Source organism: Sparus aurata, chromosome 18, assembly GCF_900880675.1.
Source record: "Sparus aurata chromosome 18, fSpaAur1.1, whole genome shotgun sequence".
Taxonomy (NCBI): domain Eukaryota; kingdom Metazoa; phylum Chordata; class Actinopteri; order Spariformes; family Sparidae; genus Sparus; species Sparus aurata.
Window position 1 is genome coordinate 17210458 of NC_044204.1, and position 8925 is coordinate 17219382.

Here is an 8925-nt window from a genome sequence, read left to right on the forward strand (position 1 = left end):
TGAGGTACCCCCATGAGATTATGCCGAGGTCTTACCTGTTTGAACAATGTTTTTATGTTTCATCTTAAGCTGCTGCCAAGTGCGCTTCTCCCCCGCGGGGTTGCTCCTAAATGAAATAAATTAATAGGCTACCACTCAAGCAGTTTCCCCCTGTAATATTATTGTGATTGCAAAGGACTACATTTAAACTTACGCATTGACCTGAGCACCAATGTTCTCCCACGCCGTCTCCCTCTCTTTTGCTGCTGCAGCGGTGTTACACTTCCTTCTAAAAACGTGCTCAAACTCACCGTATGAGCGCATTAATATTTCCAATTTCAGTGGGTTGAAAAACGTAGCCCTCCTCTTCCCCGTTGCCATGGTGACTCGTCGAATTGGGGCTCCATTGATGCTGTCTTTTTATACTTGTGGTGCACGTGCTTAACTCCAGGTTAAACTACTCCGAGTTGATCAAACTAACTCAAATCAGCTGTTCTGGAACCGAAAACTCATTCAGAGTTTCCTATCTCAGAGTAGATCAACTCAGAGTTCAGGGTTAGGCTCAGAGTTTGTTGAACCTGCTTCGTGAAACGGACCTCTGGTATGGCATGACCCATGTGTGTATGATTATATGGATTAGAAAACAAACTGTTATCCTTAGAACACTACGGTGGAAACAATGAACCATATTTTAATGTGTTTTCAGGTTTCACACAACAGTCAGGTTACAGTGGAACCACAACCAACTCTATGGAGCCAGAACAGTCTCATAATAATATATATATATATATATATATATATATATATATATATATATATATATATATATATATATACAACTCCCCAAATACATTTGTGAGTCCTTTTTCGTGCATTTATTCCTTTATGTGTGCATTTATCCATTATCCAATAAAAATTTGATCACAAAAAAACATATTTCTTTATATAACAGATTCTTGTACTAAAAGTGATTATGAGGAACTTTTAAGTGTTATGAAACAGTCGTAATTCTTCTGATGATTATAAATGACCTGTAACAGCAAATGCAACCATCAGCCTACAGTATTCATGCCTATACAATTTTTGCTATAACTTATTCACAATAAAAGCCCCAATTGTTTAGCTATAACACGTTTTTTCACATGCAGAATGTTGTTTCTTAAATGTAGTTTAAACAAATGATGTCATAAATGATGTCATAAATGATGTCATAGTGATACCACTGATTCTGATCTTGAGCAACATTCTAAAGAAGGGTTTGAGGCTTTGATCTTTTAGAATGTCCAGCAGAAGATCAGAGGTGTAGTGAAATACTGAACATTTTTCATTTGAACAGCCAATCTCGCACCAGCCAGAGCGTATAGTAAAATAGTGACTTAGTGACTAGCACACATTCAGAAATCGGGGAGTCATCTCACTTAACGAGTATGTCATCTACAGAGCAAATAGAAGTGCTGACGGAGTCCTTAGGCGATCCGAAGGAGCAAAAGGATCAAGAAAATGAGGCCTGTGAGGAAGGAATGGTGTCACCGACCAACACAGGTTCAGAAATCAGGGAATCATCTCACTCAACGAGAATGAAATCAACACGGCAGATAGAGAAGAAAAAGTTAATAGTTGATTGGCTGGAGCTGTCCGAAACAATACGAGAGCTTCACTTGGAGTTAGAGAGGACTCATGCACGCATAGTCCCAACACCATGTCGGATTTCTCTTCTTTTGAAAAAAAAATAGGATAGCTGCGGAGGAAAATCAAAAGTTGACACACAAACGTGAGAAATTGAAAGGCCTCATAATTAAACATGTCTGTGAGAAGGCGACGGTTGAAGAACAGCTGGAAAAGTTACATGAATGTGAGAACAATTGCGAAAGACTACAGACTCGGAAGTCAAAGAGCAAGAGCGTGTTTGTAATGATAAAAGACGTGCTCAGCCAGAGCCTCGTAGATGAAAGTAGAGACTTGTATCAAGCAGGTGATACACAAAGCCCAGGTTCAGAAATCAGGGAGTCATCTCGCTCAATGAGGATGTCATCTACAGAGCAGATAGAAGTGCTTCCAGACTCCTTAGACAATCCGGAGGAGCAAAAAGGCAGAGAAAATGAGCCCTTTGAGGAGGGAACAGTTTCACTGACTGACTTTAAGAAATGTGGAGACACAAGTTCAGAAATTGGGGAGTCATCTCACTTAAAGAGTATGAAATCAACATTGAAGATAGTGCAGCAAAATTTATTAGTCGATTTGGAGGAGCTGTCTCAAACTATAGAAGAGTTTCGATTGGAGTATGAGAGAGCAATGGTAAGCACAGTCCCAAAATCATTCCTGTCTTTTCTTTTCAAGAAAAAATTTGATCGTGCGCGTGATCGAGTCCAAAAAACAGGATGCCAACAAGTGAAATCATTCATTCTTGAAACTATCAGGCTGAAGCTGATGGTAGAAGAAAAGATGCAGGAGTTAGAAGTATATGAGGACACTATACAGACTTGGAGGTCAGAGAAGGAATATACAAGAAACCTGTGTGGACGGATAAACATATGGCTAACATAAACAGATCTAACCCCTAACCCTAGCTATTTTAATGGTAACTATAAGCTTTGGTTTCAGTGGAGTTGGAAAGAAAAAGGCTTGCACATGCCCCTAACAACAACAACAATCTGGAGAAGTGAACAGCTGGACAGTTGGATCTCTGAGGAGGGGGCTCTCCCTTTAAGCAAATATTCTCAGGATTTCTGTAAGGGTTTTCGCCGGGAGCTCCGGTTCACCCAAAAAGCATTAGCTTTTTTAAAAAATGGCATGGAGAAGAATCTGGAGAATTGAACAGCTGAACAGTTGGATCTCTGAGGAGGGGGCTCTCCCTTTGAGCAAATATTCTCAGGATTTCTGTCATCTGATTCCACTTGCCAATGCTTGGTAGGTCTAACAGTTGTAAACTGTAAAAATATTTTTTTTAATAGTCCCATGAATTGAAATATATTTATTCAGCGCTGAGTTCAAAGCTCTGATATTCAGCGTCACGGTGCTGCTGTAGCAGCCTGTTTGTGTGTTCCATGTTTTGCCGTTCACCCCTCCTTTCTCCCTCACCTGCTCCTTCTCTGTGTGTGGGGGGGCGTGGCAGCAGCTGCAGCAGCAACAGCAGACTGGCACACCTCACGATATATTGCGTCATGATTTCTGCCGCCCAGGTCCACAAAAGTGAAAGAAGAGTAAAGTTTTCCTGATTTCCTTTTCAATCCTGCTCCTTGAGGAGGAAGAGTAGAAGCAGCCAGGGACTCCTGCTGAGTCTATTACTGTACATTATTTTTAACTGTTTTAATATTTTTGTTAATCAATAATTGTTTTGGTTAATAGTTAATGATAATCTGTAAATAGTTATTTATGCTGTAATTTTGTAAATAGTTGTAAATGTTAATAAAAGAAAAAAATGAGATCCCTTGTTTTTGATGTCGTTTGCTACTCTGTCATAAATTGTACTTAACTTGTAAATACTAAATGGAATAAACAACGTGTAACAATAGAACAATATTTTATTTCATGAATTATATAAAATGAAGAATTATGAACACATTTTTTTAAAATAAATAATAAATTAACTAAATTATAACAGAAATAATGTAACGATTGGCCAGCCTCTAGAGCAGAAAAGAGCCTCTCCATCCTCTCTCTGTCCTAAAACCTCATCCATGAGGACAATCCAGGGCCAAGTAGCAGCGCTGGGCCTCCTGCTGACCCCCTCTCCTGTTCCTGGATATTTGCAATCTTGAGGCAGTGGAAATCAATCACGTCAGCAATTATCAGCAAAATATTTATGAACTTGCATGGGTAGGCATGCAGGCCCATCTATTCCAGAATGGTTCAAAACACAGAGAGAAGCAAGAGAAAAGGGAAACACAAGATCACATTCAAAATCACTTTTAATCAATATACACCGAGAAAACATATCAAGTAAACATCCAGTCTGTGTTTTTTCAAACATGCCGTTCTGTTACTTCTCAACTCTCAAATTCAAGGACATCTAATGCTAGAATAATAAAGAAAAATAATTGCATAACATTTTCTTAGATTACTTGTGAGTAAAGTTTATATACTTCCCCATTATTTGGGGCTTTATTAATGGCAACATCTGTCAGACTGCTTGAGAGACATGAGATTGCTAATCAGCTAGATATGACTGGCTGAGAGGCACATTAATTGGGTAAACACATTCAGAAAGGTCTGTTAGTACTGGTAGTATAAGTCTCATGTATACACATTGTGAAAAAAAATTTTGTTTAGCTTCACAATGACATGGTCTTAAATCTCTGAACTTTAATGGAAACTGCTCAGATCTGTTAGACATGTAGGAGCTCAAATCTGGAACATGGACTGAAGTCAAAAGATCAGCTGTTAGTTTCATATTGTGACCCCTGCATTGGATTCAGTATCCAAGAAGCTTTATTTTAACCTAACATCATTGAGGGTAAAGGAACTTACAGGATACTGGGTCCTGTTACATACAGTCCATTAAATAAGCATTGACAACACAATGTTATATGACGTATAATATAATCATATTATCTTTATTTACCAAAGAATTCAAAGTGGCATTGTAAAAACTGAGAATCAGGGGCAGCTAAATAATTTTACAAGTCTTTTAAAAAGTTCTGTTGTTATAGACTTAAGCATTTAATAAGTAAAGTCATAGTTTTCCTACCAATGCTATTCCCCGTTAGGAAATACATTTTTATATTAACTGCAGTTAAAAGTAAAATATGTAAAAATTCTGACTTCTTGAATGAAACTTCAAGGAGGTAGCATTTCTACTTCATCTTCATGGAAACACTGGAAGCCCTTGATCTTCGACGTTGTGTTGCGCTGCAGGGGTCCTGGTGATGGAGCAGCTGTACACTGACACGAGGACACTCAGCTCCCGCTTGCACCCCTCAGAACGGTGTTTGGAGTCAGCCAGTGGCAGCAGCTAAAGGAACATAAAAACAACATAGAGTGAATGATTTCATTAAAAGGAGGCCCACGTTAATGTCATCATGAACTATTTCCATACAATTATCTGTTACAGCCACCTGCATCTCTGTAGAAAAACACAACAGTTTCGTCCATCCATCATCCTTCATGTGTCAGCTGATGTCAGCTGACTAGGACAAAGTGTTTTTGGTGGCGAACATGTCAGACCTGTTTCTGATCATGTTGTAGTGACAGTGACAAAAACTTGTTTCTGCGGGTGAGAGTCACTGTTGTGTTTTTAAAAATCCTTATCTAATGAAGAAGTCACTTGGACAAAACACACAATCATCTCAGCAACCCGATGAAACAACTGCCTTGAGGAAAGTTATTGACATACGAACTCATACTGCTTGTTACAGTGAAAACTCAAAACAGTTTTAATTACAGTCCCCAATTTTGTGTAGGTTTTGTTACTATTAATGTCTCAATGAGCCAGTAAAAAAAAAATCTGAAATCATTATTGTGTAGTACTTTATTCTGGAGTCAAAAGTGGAGGTCCTATTTCTGAAATCAGCCAATCAGCTGAAAGACTAAAAACATTTCCTGTTCTTAGGCTACTGCTCTAGATTTTAAAAAAAAAGAAAGAAAAAAGAACAGCTGCAAAAAGAATTAAAAACCTTTGAGAAAATGCATAAAAATACAATGAATGAGGCAACAAAAATAGAAATGGATAAAAAGAAGAATGAATTGAATGAAATCTACTCAAATGACATTAAAAACAACGACGATCTTCCTTAAACAAAGGTATTATGATGCAGGGGGAAATTCAGCAAAACTGCTAGCTTATAAATAAAAAAAAGCAACACGCTAAAAACACAATTCACAAAATAAAGGACCCTGAAACAAATTGCATTAAATATAATAGAAAAGATATACTGCAATCTTTTGAAACTTTTTGTAAAAGCTTGTGTACACAACCTACAGCAGATAAAAAAAAGACGGAAGCTTTCTTCGACCTGTTAACTCTGCCTAAAGTGGGGATGAACAAAATAAAGGTTGAATTAAAGAAATTACAGATGAAGATATTAAAAGGCCACATGAAATTAAAACCCAATAAGGCAGCAGGGCCCAATGGTTTCTCTTCGGAGTGGTACAAAGAAACACATATAACCACATTATTAAGACTGGCATAACTCCTCCTTCTTGGAGAGATGCAGTGATTTCTCTGAAAGTTATCGGCCAGTGAGTGTACTCAATCAGGATTACAAAATCTTTACACACATTTTGGCAAAAAGACTCGAAAAAATCCTTCGTCTAATAATAAGTCTAGACCAGACGGGCTTTACCCAGCAAAGGCAGACATGAGATAACATTCGCCATATAGATAATATAAAAAAAATTAACTTTAGGCAGAACTATTGAGCCATGATGCAGAAAAAGCATTTGACCGAGTCAGATGGGAATTCCTATATAGTGTATTAGGAAAATTTGATCAGACCTTTATTAAAACTATTAAAGCCTTATATAATAATCCAAAGGCAAGAGTAAAAAATCAACAGAGAAGTATCAGACACATTTGGCCTGGAAAGAGAGACCAGACAAGTTTGTCCACTAAGTCTGTTACTGTTTGCAATTTTTATTGAAGCATTAAGTCAGGGGATTGCTCAAGATGATACAGGCATTACAATGTTAGACCAAGAACACAAAATTCCTTATTTGCGGACGACGTTTCTAAATCTACTTGTCTCACCCAGAGAGTTCAGTCTTGAAATTGTTAGAATAGAATAGAATATACTTTATTGTCCCCTAGGGCAAATTTGTCATGGACTCATAGTGCGTATTGCATAGTAGTAACTGCCCTTACAGACGATAAATACACATAAAATACATACAACAGTTCAAGGCCTACACATAGGCTACATACACACTCATGACACATCCAATAAGAGATTAAAGCAAATAAAAAAAAAAAACAACCTAAAAAAAAAAAAAACAGAACATCAAGTTATTGCACACTTCCCAGGCCATACGGATATATTTAACATTTTGATGGAGGCGGGTATGAAAGAGTATTTAAACGGTTCAATTTGCATTTGGTGAATCTGTACCTTCTGCCAGAAGGCAAGAGCTCGTATTCCGTTTGAAGGATGTGGGACGGGTCCGACAATACCCTCCGTGCCTGCCTGAGTACAGACTGCTCATAGATGGACTGAAGAGAGAGCTTGTCAGTCCTCCCCATCACCTTCATAGCAGTCTGTACCAGGCGCTGCAAATTAGATTTGGACTGTGTGGAGAGATTGCCCAACCACGCTGTCATCCCATACCTCATGACACTCTCCATCACTGCCTGATAAAATAAAAACATGTTGTTCTGGCTGACACCAAACACCCTCAGTCTGAGTAGAAAATATAGCCTTTGCTGTAAACGGGAACATATAGTCCACATGATCACTTCAGCTGAAGAGGTTATCCAGGTGGATACCCAGATCCATCATTTCATTTCATATCATTTCTGGATACCTTCAGCTCTGTGTCATACGGAAGCGCATTGCATTCATTGGATAAAAAAAAAATTAGACACCTTATCTCGTAATTATGAGAAAAGATCTCATAATTATGAGAAAAGATCTCGTAATTACGAGATCCGGATGTCGTAATTATGAGAAAAGATCTCGTAATTATGAGATAATACTTTTACAGTAAATACTCCCGGTAATAAACTGAAGGTATCACGAAGGTATCCGGATTTCAAAGTAAAGGACGACATGAGAAAAAACAACAACAAAACATTGTTTCCATAAGTAGTTCAAGATTCATAAACTGCTGGATTTAGCACTTCCTAGACTACTTGCATGAATAATATTAAGTACTTTTACTGTGTACTTTTCGAGTAATCCTGTGTCAAAATCCTTAACAGAGAAAAAGAATAAGGACATTTCGCCCAACTTTTATGTGTTATTAAAAAACGTATTTTCTATTAGTAGACCAAGATTCATATACTGCTGAACTAAGTACTCCCTATTGTGTAACTATAATGAAGTACTTCTACTGTGTTCTATTTAAGTAATCCTCTGTCAAAATCCTTATCCTCGTATGCTTCATGGGTCTGACTGAGAGACTGCATTCTGACCCACACAGTCACCACCAGCCGCTCATCAGAGCGGCTTCAGTACGATTACCGTAAATGTTATTCACAATCAACGACGCACCTTTCCTTATCTCATAATTACTAGATCTTTTCTCATAATTACGAGATCCTGATCTCATAATTACGAGATCTTTTCTCATAATTACGAGATAAGGCGACTATTTTTTTTTTTTATCCAGTGAATGCAATGCGCTTCCGTAGTAGTATCAGGATACAAACTCAATATTTAAAAAGTCTGCAGGTTTGTATCAAGTTCACACACACACACACACACACACACACACTTGGCTGTCTTCCTACCATTGAGCAGGATGAGTTTGTAACGGTTGCGACAGTCCAGTGAATACTCCAGGATGTCCTGCAGGGTCCTGAAGAAGAGCAGGACCTGCTATCTGCGCTCAGGCTCTCCGAAACCAGCGCTGCTCTCCTGGGACATGCTGTACAGCGTCAGCAGAGGCGTGGCATACTCCACCACACACTCGTGGCCCTGTTAACACACACACACGCAAGAGAGACACCAAGAGATAGGTACATTATATGGACTAATAATCCTTTAAAAGCTTGTGGAAGACTGGCACCAGCCATGTTTGATCTCTGTGTTTTACAGGTAGATGGTGCTGTTACTGTGCTTTACTACATTCTGGTGAATTCTCAGGTTTGACCAGGAGGCGGTGCTCATGCTGTGATATTGAGGGGAAACAGCATGTTGAATGTTGTGAACTATACTCTGAGTATAAGGCATCACAAGTCTCAAAATGTATTTAAAACACAAGAACATCTTAAAGGGTAAAATGTTAAGATTGGAAACAAATACTTGCTTATGAATTCTTTCATTTGTAAATTGTAAGTATTTACAGCTTAGT

The 8925-nt window shown here is 38.2% G+C and overlaps 2 long non-coding RNA genes across 2 annotated transcripts; one reads left to right on the plus strand and one right to left on the minus strand.

Moving 5' to 3' along the window:
- Positions 1–1266: 1266 nt before the first annotated feature.
- On the plus strand, positions 1267–3490 carry LOC115568388 (uncharacterized). Its single transcript, XR_003981387.1, has 2 exons — positions 1267–2886; positions 3092–3490. It is a non-coding gene; the product is annotated as an uncharacterized LOC115568388 (long non-coding RNA).
- Positions 3491–3869: 379 nt separating this feature from the next.
- LOC115568389 (uncharacterized) lies at positions 3870–8646 on the minus strand. Its single transcript, XR_003981388.1, has 2 exons — positions 8363–8646; positions 3870–4930 (listed from the first exon to the last, which is right to left on the minus strand). It is a non-coding gene; the product is annotated as an uncharacterized LOC115568389 (long non-coding RNA).
- Between the last annotated feature and the right edge of the window lie 279 nt (positions 8647–8925).